The sequence below is a fragment of the Antedon bifida genome, chromosome 3 (genome assembly GCF_963402885.1).
Source record: "Antedon bifida chromosome 3, ecAntBifi1.1, whole genome shotgun sequence".
NCBI classification, from domain to species: domain Eukaryota; kingdom Metazoa; phylum Echinodermata; class Crinoidea; order Comatulida; family Antedonidae; genus Antedon; species Antedon bifida.
The window spans coordinates 16,266,233-16,288,801 of NC_136228.1; the positions used below are offsets into that span (position 1 = coordinate 16,266,233).

The window sequence follows — 22,569 nt, forward strand, 5'->3', positions numbered from 1 at the left end:
TTAATTTTATTTATTTAATATTTAGGTTTTTCTCCACATTTTATCTGTTAATTCTTTACATACATTAATTATTTATACTTATTTTTCTGCTGACTTATATAATTACAGATTAACAGTCTGTACCTTTGACTTTATCTTTGTTTATTGGTCAAACAATTAATAAAATAAAATCAAACTTGCTGTCTCTGTTATTACTCTTACCTCCAAATAGCCGCTTGTAACGTGCAACATCCATCCTCAAATACTTTCCAGTTTTGGTGCATGGTAACTTCTCGTCCTGGAAATCACCAAGATTTTGAATGTGCTTCTTTTCTGATCCATCACTACATACATCACAAAGTATGCATCTCTCATATTGAATCCCTCTTCTACCACCATCTTTAGAAGGTTCAAATGACTTCTGGATCGTTAACAAAACCTAAAGATACAAATTGAAGGTTAATTTCCAAAAAACATGCAATAAACACATAAACAATGTAGCACACGTTTTTAAAATGTTTACTAAACATTTACAATACAAAAGGAAAAAGTAAAACAATAATATTAAATAAATCAATGTTAACTTTTTGGTTAAACCACAAATTTTAGATTGTGAGTGGCGAGCACTCCTGGTTCTTGTCCCTACCGTATTTTTTTCCACGTCTGTTTTGTGTTCTATTATTCTTGTTTTTAATGCTCTGCCTGTTTCCCCTATGTATACCTTCTTGCAGTTGTGGCAACCTACTTTGTAGACTATACCACACTGTTGATCTTTGTCAATCTTGTCTTTAGGATGTAAATAAATATATCACTCCCAAAAACAAATTAAAAGAAAGTCTCGTTCATCCTAAAAACAAGATTGAGCGCTCGCCACTCACAATCTAAAATTCTACACAAATCAGCAATCACAGATCACGCCACCATAGAAAATCACATACCGGATTTTGAAAATACAAAAATATTAGACAAAGAACAACACTACTTATCAAGAAAAATAAAAGAAGCCATTTGGATAAGAAAAACAAATATGAACATCAACAGAGACCAGGGAGGACATGAACTGAGCCACATCTACGATGACTTAATAAAAAGGGACACCCGAGCATCCAAAGGGGGACACCAGCAGAAAGCTGAACATCAGACGAAAGATGGCGCAATTCACCGAACTATGACGAATGACAGAACATCATGTCAACGTCATTTGCGTGATCAAGGCTACTGAAAGTAGCTGAAACGTAGCAAGTAAGTACTTGTCAACTGGTTTAACCAAAAAGTTAACATTGATTTATTTAATATATATTTGAAACCAGATGAAATTTTTTGAGAAGAAAACAATAATAATTAAAATAAATCTTAAAGTTCAGGTAAATTATCACTACTATCCACATTTTACATAGTTTGTCACAAATGTAACAAAATCTTTACCATGAGATCTGTCACCATTAACAATAAACCTCATTATTGTTTATAAAGTTTTAATTGCAGGCATTGAGGTCAAGATTCATGACCATATAAAAATTAAAAATAATAAAAATTCAGAGTGTAGGCATGCTATTGATTTGCATCTACATTTCAGTGAAAATCACTTATAAACTAGTTTTGATAACTGTACTTTAAGTTGTTTGTATTTTAAATTTATATAATATTAAGATTATATCATTAATTTGTTAAAGATGTAATGTTTTTATAAATCAATTGTCAATAATCAATTTCATATTCAATTAAAAATGTATATCAATAAAAATTACAAATTATATTACACATCAAGTAAACTACACAAACATGATTTTAAATATTTAAGTTATTTTAAACTATGTCATAATTATAAAAAACCAAATAAACAAAATAAATAACAAATAAATAAAAAATTTAAAAACTGATATATGAAATAACATACTTCTTTACATGCTTCAGAAGAAGGTTCTTCATTACTTGCTTCATTAGCATCATTTGTTCTTTTAATAGTCACCTGAAAAAAAGAAGAAAAGTAATGTTCTGATATCTGAATTTGAGTTTATGCTTAGATTAAATTATGACACAAGAAATTATATGATACAGTACCTTTAACAAGAACTTTCTTTCATTCTCCGTAGTCACAAATTTGACAAGAGATAAGGTCAGATGATGATCTTGGTCGAAGTAAAGTTCAGCATGATTATACAAGAGTACTGGGTCAACGCCTATCTTTTGAAATTTGTTGAGGAAATCAATAATCATGTATGGAAACAATACATCTGGCAGATATCCCTTAAAGTCGTAATAGATACTGATAGCTGGAAATTCATCAGGCGCTGCTTTCACTTCAGTTGATGTCTTAAAAGCAAGGCGTAATGGCACAAAATATGATTGTTTTACAACAGATCTCTGAAATTGTAAAATACCATTTAGATATCTTTTAATAAGAAAATTAAGATCATTTCCTGTACATGTTAAAAACATCTTTCAGCACCAAAATATTTGAAATTTTGAAATGTATCATACCAAAAATCATTTTTTATACATAATTTGACTACTTGCAAAACATGTAGAAAAGATTTAACAAAACCTACTGTAGATGTACTTTGCCTATCTCGGCTACATGTTGTCTTCCTCTTACAAATGAAACCCAATTGGATCATCAGTGCTACAAGAAACTCAAAATTCTTTCCTTCGTCAACTTTACGCTCTTTCCATAATTCTCGCAACAAGTCTTCCTCCAGTATGCCATTTTCAAGCTTACCAAAGGCATCAATATACATGGCCGGCTAAAAAAAAACACACGCACATTTATTATAATTTTGTTATCGAATAGCAGATGCAATTACATATGTATATACAATATACCACTCAAATTTAAACTACTGTATAAGGTGGCTGTCAGATATTGCTTTTGATACTACAGCACCTATAGGAATTCACATGTGCCTATTATTTCCCCAAGGAACACTGAATTAAAATTTTTTATGAACCTACTTACTGGATTTTCTGGTGGAATGACTGTTACAAAAGAAGTGACAATTTCAACCAGCTTCATTGGATCTAACACTGCTTTATCTTTCAATAATTTGTTGTCAGGCATGTAAACAATTTCACCAAGATCATACAGGAAGTTAAGAAGGGTTGATTGTTGGTTTTCATCTGCAATACCATTGTCACTTGCCAGCTCTTTGAGCTAAAGAAAAAAAATGAAATCAAAGGTACTGTAGGTATATGTCATTTATAACATTATTTCTGTCATTTACAGAAGTGTTCCGCAAACTTTTTATTTAGTGGCCTAAATCCTGTTCCCAATACCAAGCTGCGGCCTAACTACCCAGCTTAAATGTTAGAAACGTAATATAAAAGAATTTGCCACCTTTAGCCTCACCATGGTTGGGGATGAGGTAAGAACATTTTTGGAATATGGACCTCTAGGTCCCTTGAATTGTTTTGTAATTTTGTTTTTGGAGGATAGAAATTGCACCGATGATGATCCACCAAAAAATTATAAATTCAGCGCAGCCCGGTTGGATTTCTCCTTTATAGCAGACACTAGACATGTCAATGTGTTGCGTTACATTACATCGTGGTCACATATAAATAAAAGAGCCCGCCACCTCAGTCCCACATGGTTGGGGGTGAGATAAGAAAATTAGGAATATGGACCTCTAGCTCCTTGGAAATTGCGCTGACATTTTTTTTAGGGTAAAAATTGTGCTGACAACACCGAAAAAAATCAGAGCAGCATCAGGGTTTTCCCTTTATAATGCACACAGCACATATCACTGTGTCATGTCACAGTTCACACACATTGCATTTGTTGGTATGTTACACATTTTTGGAATATCAAACCACACCCTCATAACCTGCGTAACATCAAATTTACACTGTTTGTTGTAAACTGCGCATTGTTAAAATAAAGGCTCTTACAACACAGCCCATAGTTTGTGAAACATTGCTTTATAACATGAAATGTTTTGAGGTACAATTACCAATATAAAAAAGTTGTGCGCAAAATACTGTCAAAAATTTAATTTACCTCTTCAACAGGACACAAAGAAAAGTGTTTTTCTCCCCTTAGATTATGTATGCCACATCGAAAACGCATCCACTTCAAAGGAACAGGCCTTTCTAAATCTGTCATAAACTCATCAATAACTTGTTTGAGATCACTAATGCTCTTATCTGTTGTTTCTTCACTGTTCTCGATGGCAAAATAATGGTTATTATACACATGTACTTTCAGTTTTTCTCCAAGTGCACCTCGAAGCTCTTTAAATACCTTTTTTGCCTAATAATAAAAAATTTATATTCATATCATAACATGGGTCAATTACTGTAATTTATTCTAATTAATATTCAAAAACTTTGTTATGATAGACTCGGTACTACAACTTACTACTACAGTAATCGCAGGTTAGACCTAAGTAATAAAATTACTTGATACACTACTCCAGGACTAAGTTTCTTTACATTTGCTTATAGACCTTGTATTTTTAGTAGTTGAGTATTTACCTCAGCATTTTGTTCTTTTTCAGTCTTACCAAGCTTCCCCTTGTGTGTACCCACAATAAGGATAGTTGGTTTGTGAACTCCCTTTGCTTTGTTTTTCCCCACAATACGACTATGAGAATAAACTGACAGGATGTAAGATAATATGAACTGGAGGTTGGTCCAATGATGTTGACGCCTTTCCTAAAAAAAAAAACAAAAACAGAACAAAATTACCTTTTTGATTTAAAAAAAAGTAAACGCTTTTTTTTTCTTATCAAGAAGACTTGTTCCAGCACAACAACTACAATACCTTAATTAGTCTTACAATACTTACGCCATTAGGATCAATGACGATAGCACGATCTTTAAGGTTCATACTGAGATCAAACACTACGATGTAAAGTGCTTCTGATGTTATGAAGATCTGGAAAAAATAATGTGCTTGATATTCAAATATTTTATTAATATTCTTAAAGGCCCATGAACGGTAGTGGTCCCTAACATAAATAAAGACTATTATTATATATTACATAGCCTATGTAAATACGCAAACGTGATTGGTTGAAACTGCATCACATGACTAACGCTGCGAGGATCGTAAATCGTATATATACTCAAGAACGATGATATTGACTGAGTAATTTTCGCGTAATTATCGTGTCCCTGTCATTAATCATATAAATTCTCGAGTACGATGATATTGACTGAGTAATTTTCGCATAATTATCGTGTCCCTGTCATTAATCATATAAATTCTCGAGTACGATGATATTGACTGTGTAATTTTCGTAAATAAACAAAAGTCATCTACTGGATCTTGAACTCGCGATGAAATTGTCCCTCCATCACAAGACAACGCTTCACAAATGACAATTTAGTACCAATAGTCAATATTTAATTTAATCTTAATTGTAAAATAAAAATTTAATTACATTGTTAATTGAAATTAATTGAATATAAACTGTACATATTTAAAATATTTTTCTATGAAATGTCGTTTTTATAAACAAAACCTAATTTACAAAAATTTACATTTTCTCTAAAACCTTACATTTAAAATATCTGTATAATATCTAAATTATTGTTATAATATTTTATATTTGTAATTTTATGTAATTATTATTTGTTTTATGTTGGTGACCCCTTCTGAAACAAGCTTTCGAGCTTAAAGGGTTATCCTCTGCTATTCCATATTTTGTAACTTATTTTTCTTGTATTACTGTTGTGCAAATTGTTTGTCAAATCTGTCATTTTTTATATGGATGGCAATAAATATTACAATTACAATTATGCGCTGCGCCACGGAACTTGCTGGAAGAAATTAATCAACTAAACTATTTAAACTATGCATACATAGCGCCCTCATTTGTTATTAGTCCTCCCTAGATGTGATGAATGACCGTTTGTGATTGGTTAATACTCACAGTAGTAACCGGTACGCGCGCGACGCACTGAACATCTGGCCGGTGATTCGGCTCGATCGAAGAAGACGAATTATTATTTATTCGGCCTACCTGATAATAATATTATTATTATTAATGTAGGCTTATTGATGGAAATTCTTCTGTTATTATTTAAACGACCTATGCTAGTGAATATTTTGTTGCCAAGGAATCATTAATTAGTAATTATCTGTATATTATTCTTCGAAAGGTAAGGTGTATGGGCAGCTTGTTTACATACAATACAAAAAGGAGGCCTAGCCTAGCTACCCGACCCAGCAGATATTCTACTTGTTGTTGGCTATGTAATATAACAGATATCGCCTTTTATATCGGTAAAATATAAGATTAGACATCCCCGAGGTGGCGCTTCGGGAAATATATATTCCCTCGAACATAATATCATTCCCTCGGGGAAGTCAAATCTTATATTTAACCTCTAAGCAGTCAATATATGTGTACTGCGATAGGTATATTCTACAACATTTTAGCAGGCCTATACGATATTGCTCCATATTTCTCTCTTAGGAAGATATCATGGAGGGTTTTAAAACGAAATGTTTGGTTGCATCAGTAGATTTTTAAGTGTCGACGATAAAGTTAGTTCCGAGTTCAAGGTGAGTCAACATCTTGTAACTAAGTTGGCTGTTGGTGGCGATAGCCATTTTAGTTTTTTGTTTATTTTCGGACCGCGAATGTGAAAGTATAGTAGTTAGCAAAACAAGAATTATACATACTGCAAATTAATTATATTCATAAAGCATCGGAGTATATTGTGGGATTAGTATATAAAATTACATCAGGAGAACTGATGATAAGACCTTTTGTTTAAAATCAAGTGAATCCCAATAGCCGAGTTGTTTAATAAGCTGGCAGGTCTGTCTGTGTCTCATTAGGACCATAGGATATACTTCTTCCCATGTTGCAAGCCGTCTAAAACTTCTTCCGTATTAGGCCAAAACGGCCCACTGTGTCATGGAAGTTAGTTTCAAAAGATGTTTAAACTAAAATAATGTATTAATTATACCAATTAGGATGGTATTTATTGAATAAACGCCCAACACCTCCCCAATAAAACATCACTTAAAATAACTTACACGATGAATACCATGGTATATCAATTGTCCACCATGATCATAGATGTTGAATGTTTCTTTCAATGTCTCTTCCTTATTTTCCTTAACTTTCTTGATCACATCTTTATCTAACTGCTGTTCTGTATCAAATGGAATGTCAGTACCTGTAGTTAAAACAGATTTTTGTTTGTAATACTCCACATGCAAAAAGCACCATTGTAGTAATCTCATTATCATAGTTATCATCACTATCATCATTATATATTAAAAATTCATCATTGTTGTTGTTATTGTTTGTTATTATAATCAATGTTGTAGTTTTCATCTTCATTATCATGAATGTTGTAGTTTTTGTCATAATCATTGTCATCATCATCATTGTAATTGCCAACAATATTATACTCATAACAATCATTCTCATCATTGCTTTTGTATACATAATCATTATAGTCAACGTTTGAGTTGTCATTGTTTTAGTCATTATCTTTATAAATTGTAAAGTAATTTTTAAATTATTTTACTCACATTTAATCATAATAAATACACAATAAAATTTCTAAAAGTTCTTTAGTCAAGTTGAAAAATATTTCTATTAGAAAAACAACAATTAATTTATAACTGCAAATAATTAATTAATACAGCAGATACAGTATTACCTCCCAATTTAATGGCTTTAAAACAGCACTATCAAGGTACAGTATCTCCACTATATTGTGAATGGGATCAAATCTCAGGATTGCACATGTTATGTTACAGTCATTAAAAAGGTTCATCATCAATAATTACATAATACTATTGCTTAAAAAACAGAATTTTAAAAGTTACAAAAAATAATCATTACCATGACTGCTCTGTTTGTCATGATCATCATCTTTGCTCTGTTTGTCATGATCATCATCTTTGCTCTGTTTGTCATGATCATTATCACTGCTCTGTTTGTCATGATCATTATCACTGCTCTGGTTGTCATGATCATCATCCTTGCTGTGGCTGTCATGATCATCATCTTCGCTGTGGTTGTCATGACCATCATTTTTGCTGTGGTTGTCTTTCCTACTGGTGTGTTTGTCATTAATATCATCATCATGGCCCTCAATATTTCCAGACTCATCAACATCTTTAGGTGGTTTCTGGACAACCTAACTCATATAATGAAAACAAACCTTATAAATAGTTAAATATTCTTTATAAATCATACTGTTAAATTATTGAAACAGTGCTCATATTCGGAACATGATCTCATAATCGCGTTGAGCATAGCTCATCGCCGATGAGCGATATTGATTTAAATATTCTTTATATTTTTACCTAAATAGAAAATACATTTACTTTCCAAAGCACATTATTTTTGATTTGCTTGTTAAAGAATCATTGATTTACATTAAGAAAACAAACCCCTCAGTTTAGGCTAGTAATAATAGTATAAATGCAGATATGAATATTCTCATTTATCCAGGTAGTATAATTTTTTTTTTGGAAAGATATTAATCTAGTTCACTAGATTGATATCTTTCCGAAAAAAAAAGTATAAATGCTCTTTGTATTATTTTAATGTTTTAAATAAAATGTTGTTGACATACGTTTTCAGTTTTCATTGTTCTCATTTTGTCAGCGACAAATTTTGTATACTGTTTTGAGGGATTACCTGAAAATAACAAAACAAAGTTAATTATTTCTGTAGGTTCTTGGGTTGATGTAAGTGAATAATATTTGATTATTAGGTTACCACTTTCAAACTAATTGATAATGTAAATTGCATGAAATACAATCCTGAAAGAAGCAAACCATTAAATGTTTTGCATCAGAAAAGATCAGGAGTAACAATATTTAATATGTATAATATAAAAAAAAATCATGCAGAAATCAGCCAGTTACACAACTGTTCATATCAACATTAACATAGAATCCAACAATATACTACTGTGTGTCAGTAGTGGTATTGATCTCCAGTTTATCTTTCAATAGTGTATCATAATTCACAGCAAGAGGGATGAAAAGCTAAATTAATTTATGTTTACCACTATCGTCATGATCTTCTGTCCATGTTGTGCTTACAGTTCTTATCACTGCTATTCCATCTGTAACATCATGTTTGGGGTTAAATCTGAAGTGAAAATCATTGATGGAGTAAGAGCAGTTTTCTGTTTGGGCTCATGTCTATTACTTGCTCTTGAAATGTAAAACGTACTTTTAAGAACTTTTGCCGAATAAATATTATTATTATTATTATTATTTGAAATCAGTATTCAAATTGTGACACTTTAATACAAGTGGTTTATTGAAACAGGCGCAGAAGCAAGGGGGGAGGGACTAGGGGTGTGCACTCCCCCTTTTAACTGTTAAGATTAAATTATGAACTTTTTGATATCTATTTTTTTTAGACATTTAATTAATATTATATTTGCCAAAGAAGTTCAGTTATTAACTTTCTTCCATTAAAAAAATTCAAGATCTTCTCCTGTGATATAAATGAAAGAAAATGGCTAGGTTGTATTCTTTAGTTGACTCACATACTTCTTATGTTCATTTCACTGTCCAACTACTTACTCTTTTCCAAGTAAGGCATTGATGAGGGAAGTTTTACCCACTCCCTCCGGCCCAATCACTTTAAGCGTTCCACCAAGATTGATTTTGACAGATCCCTCAGCCAATGCCTTAGCATACACTTCCTGAACATCTGTACCATGAGCAGTAATAGCAGATGGATCATTTTCAACTGATTAAATAAAATTTCAAAGTATATTTTTCAGTAACTCAAATAAAACCAGAATTAGTTCGTCATTATGACAAATTATAGGTTATATGCACTGATTTAAATAGATTTTATTAATTCTCTGGACAAAAGAAAAAATGTACCAAATTAGGCTAAAATGGTGATTGCAATGTTCTTCAAGATTATGCTATCCTTAATATTCAATTAGGCCAAAAAAAAAAAATTAGTGTGTTGGCCACGCCCGACCGACCCTAAACTGCCGAAAATGAAGGTCGGCTTTTTTTTTTTTTTTAGCCAAACGGCGCCGTGCCGCGGCAATTTTGAAACAAAATGGTGAAAAAATATTGTCTTATTTGCCAAATTGGCGAACATATTTCACCTCCGCCGGACGTGTAAAAAAGAAGCGTGCAACCAACCGTGAATCAATCACGTGATAACCGGAATACGCGATTATTAATTTTTGGGGGATCCAGGTTTAAATTAAATAAACACTTTGATTACACAGTGGTTGAGACTGGTTTTTAATAGTTATCACATTTTTAAACACCCTCATAATTAATGGACTCTACCAATGTTGATCTGCAGCAAAAGAACAACAGAATTGAACAGATCGTACATCGCACAAGGTTGTTGATGCGGTGTTTTTTGGTTTTACTGTACAGTACTACAATCTGATTACGGACTTGTTAAATGATTTAAAAGGCATGGATTCGCCAAGCAAGTAGGCCTATATACGTTTAATAAAAATGTACCTAAGATTGTCGTAAGCTCTTTTGTTCAAACTTATTTGTATAGCGATAATCCATCCGTTCCGGTATGCACACTAGGCTTCTAGTCGGACCTCTAGCCTCGATCGATCGATGTCGCTGGTGGGGAATTTCCCCGCGATAAGAAATCGGCGAAATATGGCTCATAAAACGGCCTACATTTTAATGTTATTTCTTTAATGCCAGTGTAATTACGTATGGATAAAACAATATGAAACTCAATATTTTTCATCTAGAATAATATGTTAACTTGCGTAAAGTAGCATTAACACGGAAATAGTTTATTTCGATCTTAATTGTTTTTGTTGTTGGCTTTAAAAATGGTAGCTAGGGCTAGCCTAGGCATTTTTGCCTCAAAAAGCTAGGCCTACGTTTATTTAATAAACCTTTTTTAAACTTTTGTTGAAAAAATTATAGCTAGCGTGAGCCTAGGATGCTATGAAAAGTGTTTAAAAGTCTTTTTGTATCAACTGTAAATTGTTTATTATTTTGCCGGCAACACATTTTTGGTCTGAAAAAAAAAAAAAAAAAAACTTTTCCTACCGACCTACCCATTTTTAGGATTTACCCAAAACGACATTTCTTTGGTAGTCAATTTTGTATTTTTTTACTCCTTCTATTTACAAAATTAATTATCAATTATCATCAAATACATTTGAATTAACAATATAATACATTCCTATTGATACAGGTATATAATATACTTGAACTGTACAATTAAATCGTCAACTATTTTATAATACTCATTTCTTCTTTTGTATTGTACCGAGACTATAAACTGACATTAATAGAATTCTATATCATTAATTTTATGAATGGAAGACTGATTTTGATTTGAATTTTATAATCATCTGAACATTACCTTGTGAATCTGCCATTTCACTTTATTTACGCTGTCATCTGTAAGGAATAAATTGCATTAGATTAATTTCCATGTTTTTGTGTAATATATATAATAACCAAATTATGAAACAAATAGGAACATTTATTAAACATGTTTAAGAATTTGTAAGTAGGAATAATTCTTTTAAACTAAAGTTATTTGTCAAAGAAAGAGTAAGAAGAAAACCATAATTTAAATGAGCATAATCCATTTTGCTTCTATGATAGATGCTACCTTTACTTTTTCAAACATTAAGAGCGTACCACCGAAAGTTTGGGATTTGTCTGAATCAGAAAATATTTTCTGAATGATAGTTTTTACTTCATTTTACGGAAGGCCATGTTTATTTGGACATTTTTAAACACGTATCTGTAAATTTGTTAATAATAATAATAATAATAATAAGATTTATACAGCGCACATATCCACTAAAGTGCTCAAGGCGCTTGTGAAAAACCATGAAACATATAAACCTGTTAGTTTATATTTGGATATCTTTATATGTTATGTATTTCATTATATATTTTATTGTAAACTATACTTATTTATGCTATAAACAGTTAATTACCATAGGTTTCAAAGCTTTATTAATATATTTGTTTACATGCGTTAACGGTGTATCATAATTTTGGTCACGTTTCGTCGCATTTGCAGTAAAAAAATATTACGACATGAGGTAGGTAACAATTTTGTATAAAAGTCTAATTTTCTTGTTAAATCCCAGATTTGGCACGACGTAACATCAAGGAATGATCTTTACAACAAATATTCTGAACATACTATGTGAATTTCATCATCAGCATATGCCACAGTGAGGGTGATTTTTTACTGGACTATATGCCTTCCAACTGCATTTTACTGCATTGACTACAATAATATCATATATCAATAATGCATAATTCTACATTGACTTTCAAATGTCTCTTTTAAGCATAATTTGTACTATTATATGGTACGAATCATTGATCTCAAAATGACAATACAAAAACTGTCCTGGTTTAAACCAAAAAAGGAAATTGTTGAAACACAAACATTTATGATGAATACAAATTAAGAAACCTTGCAACAAACAATTCCCTTGAACCTCACAATAGCAGGGTGAGAATAATAATAATATATTCAATTTCTAATAACTGTAATCAATTAATGAATATTACTTATTATTATTATTATTATTATCAATTACCGATTTGAAAAAGTTAGACAAAAAAATTTGAAGCTGCTGCTGTTATATATAAATAAATTGAGAAAAACGTTAAATTGTATTATTTAATTCTACATAAGTCTGCAGTTAAAACCACAATTTCCAAAATTCATTTCCATTTATCCACTATACTGTACAATACTAGTGTTGCTTAAACCACACTCAAAAAGAAAACAAAGAAAATAATGAGAGTATTACTCCGTGATAATTACTAAGGAAATTCGGCCTAATATTGCAGACGTACGGACATGAAGATAAACAGGGTAATACACGGAAATACAAAACTATACGCAAAATTATGATTTTTGGCCTTAAATTATAGAAAACTTCCGGCCGGCAAAACACAATCATTATGGACAAATCGACGATCCCCATATGACAGGATTTTGGCCTTCTTTCGTACCTCTCATGACGCACCACAAGCCACTACTCATTCAGAAATTCATTCTGCGCATGGTCAGAAAAATATCTACAAAAAAATATGTGCGCAGTCTGCCAATTTACAAATATTCTTTTCTAGCCCTGGACTTCTATATAACATTATATGGATATTGTATACGATGAAATGGGAAAAAACATTTAGTATGAAATTAAGGGTGTTGCCCGGGCCACTAGGACAACAACCCTGCATCCGTCCCTGTCATCTATTAATTTACAGCATATGTTTTGCCTAAATGTACTTGTTTGTTTTCATTTTGATTCTATGGGCCTGTTTCTGCTGAGCAGAAATAATCGATTATTAACCGTTTATTTTTTTAATCGATTATTTTTGGGCAGCAGAACCGGTGCAAAATAAAATAACTGATTAAAAATAACCGATTAAAAACACTCAATCCATTGCGTGTTTTAATCGATTATTTCTTGTTTTAACCGATTTTTGCGGAGCAGTTTTGAGCTGCAACACAAATAGCGATTATTGACCCCACTTTGACCTCTAGAGTATGGCAACCCTCATTCACAAAGCATGCTGTTTATTTGCGCGATCGACGACATCAGCGATGTGGACCGACCGAATAACAATCAAATGTTAAACATTTGATTTTTATTATTTTGTGGGGGAGAATTATACCAAGAGACTCCAAGATTCTGCGTTACAAGTACACCGTTACATTCCACCAGTCCAGGCTAACGATGTTTTGCATGTCCTTTTTTAGGCCTATTGTTTCGGTAGAAATATATAGCCTAGCTAGGCCCTACAGTAGAACCAACGCCAAACGGTGAAACGAACTTTTCTCGCCGACGTGCCCTTATTAATATAACATCATTATTCTGTTGTATGTGGTACGGTAGTAGGCCTAGTTTACTAGATGTTTATTTTACAAAAAATATAGCTTTACAAGTTCAATTTTTAATCCTACATGTGAGAGTTTTAGGCAGCAATAGGATGTAAACAAACCAACTCTCATCGGCCTTCCATAACTGCGCTGTGGGTATGGATGACGTGATTTTTAAAAAGCGATTACCAGATAACCGATTAACGTCGGAGAACATTTTCAGTTGCAACGCGATCATTTCTGTGGTTTGTGGTACTTAGAAAAAATCGATTATTTTTATTTTTTCAGCAGAAACAGGCCCTATAAGGAATGTTGAATGGGGAGAATATTTGACTGTTCTATTCAATGAGGCAGAGCCTAGTTAAAGAAAGGCTTTAAAAAAAAAAAAAACATTTACAAGTCTAGCACACCACCCAAAATTTTCAAAATGTTAAAAAAAATATTTTAAAAAAACATTTACAAGTCTAGCACGCCACCAAAAATTCTCAAAATGTTAACAAAAGTTGATCATGCCATAGTCACCGGAATTGGATTAAATAATGCATGAACACGTTATATGAAATACAGCCAATCAAATGGTAAGGATACACTTAGTAGCTAGCATATGTAGTCTGAGCATATGAAATCAAAATAACTAGACTTTACTTAAAATATGAATAACTTTTCCCTTCGACAAAAATCCGACCTTCCCCATTTGGAAATAAACCACTAAACCAAAGTTTTACATTGTTCTGGCTGGCTACTGGTGTAATTCTCATAACAAATGACTGTAAATATGACTGTGTAAATAATATAAAACTCACAATACTATTGAACAACAGAATTGTTGGTAACCATAAAGTTACTCTGCAGGATTACGCATCTCTGGAAACGGTCCTCCATCTACTGGTCCGTCGGTCCGACTGCGCAGATCTACATCAACAGACGCTACTTAACTACAAGGTGTTTATTGTCATGCAAATTACCAACACACCTTTCACTGTTTTGTGCGTCACATGACTTCCTAATCAGTCTTGCATGACCAGCCTATTTAATGGAAAATATAAATCTTGTTTACCTATCTATCGTTTGCAAACTTCATATAAACAAAGATAGTATATTAGGAAGATATCATAAATCCTATTCGACCAATGCAAACGAACGTGAGACATTATGGGCGGAGCCAGAGCCACAAAATTAAAGAGTTACGACATTGGGTTAAGTCATGTCATATGCAGATGAAATTATGTCATAATTATCTCCATTAACGCATGAAAAGTATAGGAGCAACAAAATACTTTAAATGTTTTCTTATATTTTTAAAAATGTATTTGCATATTTGACGGTGAATTATTGATGTGCAAAGTGTACAGAAGTACTTGCGGCAAAGAATAATTGCATGCACGTGCGCTAGTACATTATAAAGTTTGATTTATTGATTTTGAAATAAAACATCCCAACTAACTATGTAATATTTTTTAATTAATAATTCAGCATGCGAATTCTTTGACACAAAAATGGCTTCTAATCATTCAATGTTGTAACTCTTTATATATCTCTTGGTAGAGCCATTTACTCAATTTAAAGGACACCTTGCACATTGAGTAGGTAAATGTAAAGTAATTCTATAAGAAATAGGATAACATGTAGAATTACAACTGTAAAATAAAGATTCACAAATTACCAATAATAATATAATGTTAGCTTTATAAACAAAAGTGCAAATTCATAATATGTTGTGCTTTTTTTTTTGCTTTTTTTTTAAAAACCATATTTAATGAGGGTGATCCATCCAGCTATTGCTGATCATTAGGGACCCTCAGAGGTTCACAAGACAAACATATACACAAGATGCTCTACATAAACAAAGTCGTATTACAAGTCTTTGGGAGTGGAGTAATTTGGTCCTTAGAAAAAATCCTGACATGTGACAGGACCCAGGAGTGGTAGCCAAGCATCATAACCACCAAGCCACAACTCCACTCACTGCTTTGGGGTAATAATGTGTATTTTGATTACCAGGAATTGTTTAGGTATAAAACACAATTTATATTAAGGCTAATTGGGAGGCTCTGGTTGTTTAGTAGAGGCTACTATGGCATTTTATGTTGTGATAATAGTATTTATAATATTACAGTATGTATAGACCTACTGATACTGGTTAATTATTGAAAAATGATATCTGTGGGGAGGCCTATCTTACTTCACATCACATTAATATAATTTTTTTATTTATCATTAATTGGTATGGAGAATGCACTAAGCTATATTAAATGTATCACCTAATAGTAATTATAAATTTTTAATTAAAAAAATCTTAAATTGCATAATGAAACAAAAACCACTAAATGTATTTATTGTGAGCAGTCTACCAGCTTTATACAAAATATTTAAAAAATAACAATTATGGATAAACCAAATGGATATTACAATAAGAATTGAACTTTATTTTAAATTAAATATATTTATTATGAGAATTGAGAAACAATTCTTTATTTAATAATGATATCATTTATTGTTGATTATTATTAAAAACCAAAAGTGTCATTTCACAATGCCGTTTTAGTATGAATATTCAATATACATAAAAAGTATCTCTTTATGTGGAGGTCCGAAATTGGAAAAATTAAATAGCAGTAGACTTTATAAAAGCATGGCTAAAGAGGACATTTTAAAACTTTTATTAGAACCATGGGGCCTAGGCTTCTTTTCCCAGTCTATTATTAGCCCTCCCCTCTAAATTCTGGATCTACTCCTGGTGTATTTCTACCAAAATGTGTGACATTATATTATGCAGTTATTAGACAAACTTACTGATTCAACAGATTTTTACAATCTTCTGTCATGTGAAATATAAAGCATTATAACTACATAACTAAATATTAAACCAAAACATATATGTGTTGTGAAAATATCTATTGTCTTTGTTCTACTACCGTACAATACCCCACACAAGTACCCTGACTAACAGCCCTGGGAAAGCAGTGTATTTTAATAGTCTATTAATAAATGGATCATAAAGGTCCTGGGGAAGCAGTGCATTTTAGTCTATTAATAAATGGATCATAAAGTAAGGTAGTACAATACCCCACACAAATACCCTGACTAACAGCCCTGGGGAAGCAGTGTATTTTAGTCTATTAATAAATGGATCATAAAGTAAGGTAGTACAATACCCCACACAAATACCCTGACTAACAGCCCTGGGGAAGCAGTGCATTTTAGTCTATTAATAAATGGATCATAAAGTAAGGTAGTACAATACCCCACACAAATACCCTGACTAACAGCCCTGGGGAAGCAGTGCATTTTAGTCTATTAATAAATGGATCATAAAGTAATAACCAAACATTTCTATAACCTTTATACATGTTTCAAACAATCAGATGATTTTTACTTTATCTTTTGTTTAAATACAAAGTTAATATTAAACTAATGATAATGATTTTGATAGGATTTGTTTGCCTGTATCTAGGGGCAACAGGCAAACAGTAAACACAAACACACAACGGTCATTAACAATAATCAGGCCCCTTGTTTTTTTCAATGTAAGCTTGTTGACAATCTGCATAACATTTTTCTCAAATACAAAAACAATCCTGGCTAAAAAGATTCTGAGATGAAACACAATTCATGATCAACTCCTACTGAACAATTACAGTACTTTTTTTCATAAGAAAAATCTCTGACAAAAATTGTTTTAGCTATGAAATTGTCAAAAATTGAGTATGTTATCTAGTGCAAAATTAGTAAAGACATAATTTATCCTCTTTAATTCTCTCTAGTTTCATATTTTTCTATTTCTTACTCAAAATGGGTTTGTTTCTACAATGAAGAAATTAAATTTCTTTAAAGAAAATGTAATGAGGGTGTTTTTCGACGTAGCCATAGTGGCAAAGCCTTTGCACTTTATTTTCTTCTAAACTTGTGTAGTTTGCATGGATCACCTTCTAATTCCCCAAAAGTATTTAGGCTATAATGATTTCCCATACAAATTTGGTTTTCAAACATAATACTGCACACTATATTCTAAAAGAGACCTAATCTTTTACTTTTCTGTTGATTAGCTAGATTTCTAGTTTATAAATACTGTAATTATATTTTTTAGCCAAATAACTCTGTAACTTTTGTTTAAGTAGGTTTCCAGTCATATCATTAACTAATTGGTTTGAATGACTTTTTATGCATTTGCTGCAATTGTGCCATCCTTTACTGATACAAGTCCTCACACGCTAAGTGGGCGTTAAAACAGGTATTCACAATTAATACCTTAATTTAGTCTTATGTGGTATCCCATGTTAGATCTGGTTCACGAGCTCTCTTCTTTGGGTTTCATGGGTCACTATACTTGTCAAAATTGGACATATTTGAAATGTTATTTTTGGTTAATCTTCTTTTGGGCTACAGGGACCTCTGATCACATTTGATCTAGTCTGGTTCAGGGGCTACATACAGTCATAAGACTTCAGCAAACAGTTATTATCTTTATAATCTAAATTTATTTGTTGTACATACAGCTCTGCATTATAACATTTATACAGAAAACCAGGGTAGAAATTGTTATTAATGATTTGTTTGTTTTGATTATTGAGTTCCTGTTAAACAATTTGTTATAGATAATCTTTAAACCATAGATTTAATATTAACATTGTATTCTAATGTTCAACAAAGATAATAAATAGAACACACAGCAGTTTATCACTGTTCTGTACTATTACCATTTTGGTTATTTACACAGAGTGATAATAAAATGAACTTAGTCAATACTATATATTGTACACTACTATTACCAAAGTGATAATGAGGATGAACTACAGTGAGTGGGTTAACAATGGCACTACCTAGCCCTAGTTCAAAATGATCAAGGCATGGCATAGCAGATAGATTGTTGTTGGCTTGTTTTCACGAAGGCTGGTTTAATAATATATCTATTTAACTTGTTTCTAGTAGAAAAAATAAATATTAATCAAATGTAACATTTATATCATAAATAAATTACTTAATTTACCGGGCATAGATTATTACGCAGCAAAGAATAGACCATGCTGAGTAACGCTGGGTAGATGTTTGTTGTTGTGGTTCGGTCTTTCTTTGTGAACTAATTTAATCATTTTCTGTAGAACAATACAATATGACGAGACATAAACATGTAACAATATAAATTAAATTAAAAGAAATCAAATTTAAATATACAGTAGAACCTCTGTTTTACATTCCCTGGATTTTATGTACGCTTAAAATGACCGATGACATCATCATTTTCTTACATTGAGGGCGCAATTTAACAACAAGCACAAAGCCATGGCTGTGTGAGGAACTCTGCTGTGTGAGAGACAAGCTACACATGTGCATTCCACCTACAGCAGTGACTGTTTTTATTATGGAAAATACAAGAACATTGATATTTTATTTATATCACTTTTTTATTTAAACATGGCACAGCCTGTATATACTTAAGTTATATACTTTATTTCGACTCCAAACTTATTTTGAATACCACACCTTAGAATTAGGGCCTCATAAGTACTTGTATGAAAAAGGATCACATAAAAAGTAACAAATAAATCCTTTAAATTGATGATTTTACAGACGTGTTTCTTGCACACCGTTCGCGAATTTCGCATACACGAAGTTCATTTTTTTCGTCTCTATGGAGCGCCAAAAGAGCAACTATAATAGAGGGTTAAAAATTCAGTGGAATGCGTCTACTTTTAATGCATCTATTTATGAAAATACACGTTTTAATTCACAATTTTTTTGTCAATAAAAATGTTACATGTTACTGCCGATAATGTGCTGTTTTCAAAGAATATTAAACGACCCTAAATCAGCATCTAATTGGTCTATGCCCAGGACTAAGACGGATATTATTTAGATCATTGAGGTATATAACCTACAGTACATCTTATGATGATGAATTTGTCGATTTGTCGAAAACCATGTACAGTATCAACAGTAACATTTTAGTTGTATTAACATTGACAAAATATATTGAAATTGAACGTAATTTTCACCAATAGATGCATTAAATATGCGCATTCCACTGCCTTTTTAGCCCTCTATTATAGTTGCTCTTTTGGCGCTCCATAGAAACGTCAATATTGAAATTCACAAACCACGTGCAAGAAACATGTCTGTAATTCATCAATTTAAAGGATATATTTGTTACTTTTTCTGTGATTCTCCATCGTAAAAGTACTTATGAGGTCTAATTCATTCTAAAGTGTGGTATTCAGGATAAAGTTCCTTAACACATTTGGAGTCAAAATAAAAGACAGGTGCGAAACGGAACTAGCGCCCCTAGGCCTAGTAGTAGTGTAGTACGTAGATGGCTCGGCCTAGCTAGTAGTAGTTATCAGACGATCGGGACCACAGACGATCGGGCCCAGACGATCGGGCCCACTTCAAGATGATCGGGCCCAAATCGTGAGACGATCGGGCCCATCAATGGTGAAAGACAATCGGGCCCAGAGACGATTGGGCCCAGGCGATCGGACCCAACAAACAAGACGATCGGGCCCAAAACATTCTCGGAAAATAAACAAAAATAAATACGCGAATACAAACAACACAATAATAACATTAAACAATCAAAATCAATCACATTTATTCATAAATCGAGAGTATTGGTAAGAAATTCTTAAAACCAGTAGTACGTTAATTATCGGAAAATTATGATAAAATCAGAAAAAATCTAATTAACCTTTTTAATTAAAATCTAATTACCCAAGAAAAGCACGTTGACACTAGCACTAGGAATGAAAAAATGATGAAATGTGGCACATTATTTTATATAACACAAAAGACTATCGGGCCCAACGCCAAGACGATCGGGACCAGTTGGTAAGACGATCGGGCCCAACGTGGTTCTGAAAACACTGGACGATCGGGCCCAACTGGTATGACGATCGGGCCCAACGCTGAAGACGATCGGGACCGCAAAATGTGGGCCCGATCGTCTGTTCCCCGTAGTAGTAGAGGTCTAGGCCCTAGGCTGTAGCCTACTAACAAGGGCCTACTAGACCTGGCCTAGGCCTAGCCTACAGTAGTTTGTTAGCTAGCTAGGTAGGGCCTATAGACTAGGATACGAATATAAGATCCAAAAAAAGACCTGCTATTAAAACAATACAGTATAAAGAATTCCGTATATGATATGGTATGATAATAATGAAACAAAACTTACTTCTTGTTTCTGACATTCTTTCTGTATAAAACGTGTGTGGTGTTTATTAAACTTTATTTTTTATAGAGGGCGCAATCACAATTTGTCTACATATATATTTTTATCGGTGCAATTATTATCAAAGAACTTTAATACTCGATCTCCGGCGGCGGGTTGGTGAAATGATTATTATTATTCCTATAATATACAATGAATTTTTAACAATAGCTAACCACGTACATTTTGATATTATGATCTCCTCGATGTTAAAATCTCCCCCTTAAAAAAACACTACTTTTACAAACAAACAAATATGTTTTTCATTCATTAGTACATTAGTATTTATTAAAAAATATGAATAACATTAAAACATAGCCAGGCAGCATAAATACTGAATTGAGTTTAATTTACAAAATTGAATTGAAAGTGAAAAAACATCAAAATATAGAACTTCTCATTTAACAAATTTAAAATTCATTCATAAAAAATATAATTTAGTACTGTACAAAATTTATTCAACAAACATTAAATTAGTTTTAATCATTGTTCGTTTAACCATGGATTATATTCTTTAATCCATGGTATAACAACCGGATCAAATATGGAACAGGGCTAGAGAAGTGGCGTTTAGTAGCACAGTGAGATTCAACAAAGTTGTGTCAATGTCTAGTATGGTAAGGGGAAGGATTAGAGGGCGCAAGAATTTAATTCTGTACTATTCAAACTCTGTCCATCATTTACTGTATTTAGAAAAGAAAGAAAAGCAAATTATATTAATTACAGTAAGCCAATCTTTACTCAAAATGCAGCATTAAGCATGAAAACATTGACATTGAAAAATATAAATTAAAAACATATTTTAAGATGACAGTTCACACAGACTGATAAATTTCTATATCATTAATAGTTATCATCAATTGTACCAACAACTACAGCTTGCGGTTTAAATTATCCACAATGATTGTCTTCAGCAAACACAAACCTACATTAAACTGAATCTTACATGATCCATAGATTTCAACTGCCTCGTTTTCTGCAAGATTGTCCTACTGCTAAATGATACCGATATTCCATCACTGTATGGACAGGTGTATTTATCGTTTAATTCAAAATTTAAACAGCATTTTATCAATTATTGTTAGAATTGATAACTGTAATCTCACCCCCCCCCCCCCATCCCCTTTAAGCTTGATAGTTATTTCAGAAGGGGTCCTCAACATAACAATGTAATAAAAAATAATAATTTACACAGATAAATATTTATTTATATAAATAAATTATTTATTATTTATACAGTATAACAATATTTATATTTATAATTTAAGATGTATTAAAATTCTTTACAAATATATATATATATTTAAATAATTGCTTATTAATATTGTCTTGGTCACAATACATTTAGATTGTCATGTTATTACATGATTTGATTTAAAATATAATCACTGTTGTTATCATTTTTGACAATACAAACAATTTCAACATTTAATATCAGTATTATTCTTAGCACCAACAAAAACATATCAAATATATATTTGACCAAATGTTTTCATTTAACACATTCTTATCAACATAGCTGCAATATACACTAATGAAAACACAATGAGATTGTAGAGGAATTTAACTAAATACAGTGTT

The 22,569-nt window shown here is 32.0% G+C and overlaps 1 protein-coding gene across 1 annotated transcript in view; it reads right to left on the reverse strand.

The window, feature by feature from the left end:
- The window catches only part of LOC144837847 (uncharacterized), a 336,690-nt gene that overhangs the window by 153,178 nt on the left and 160,943 nt on the right, over positions 1-22,569 (reverse strand). The gene's annotated exons all lie outside the window — the stretch shown is intronic.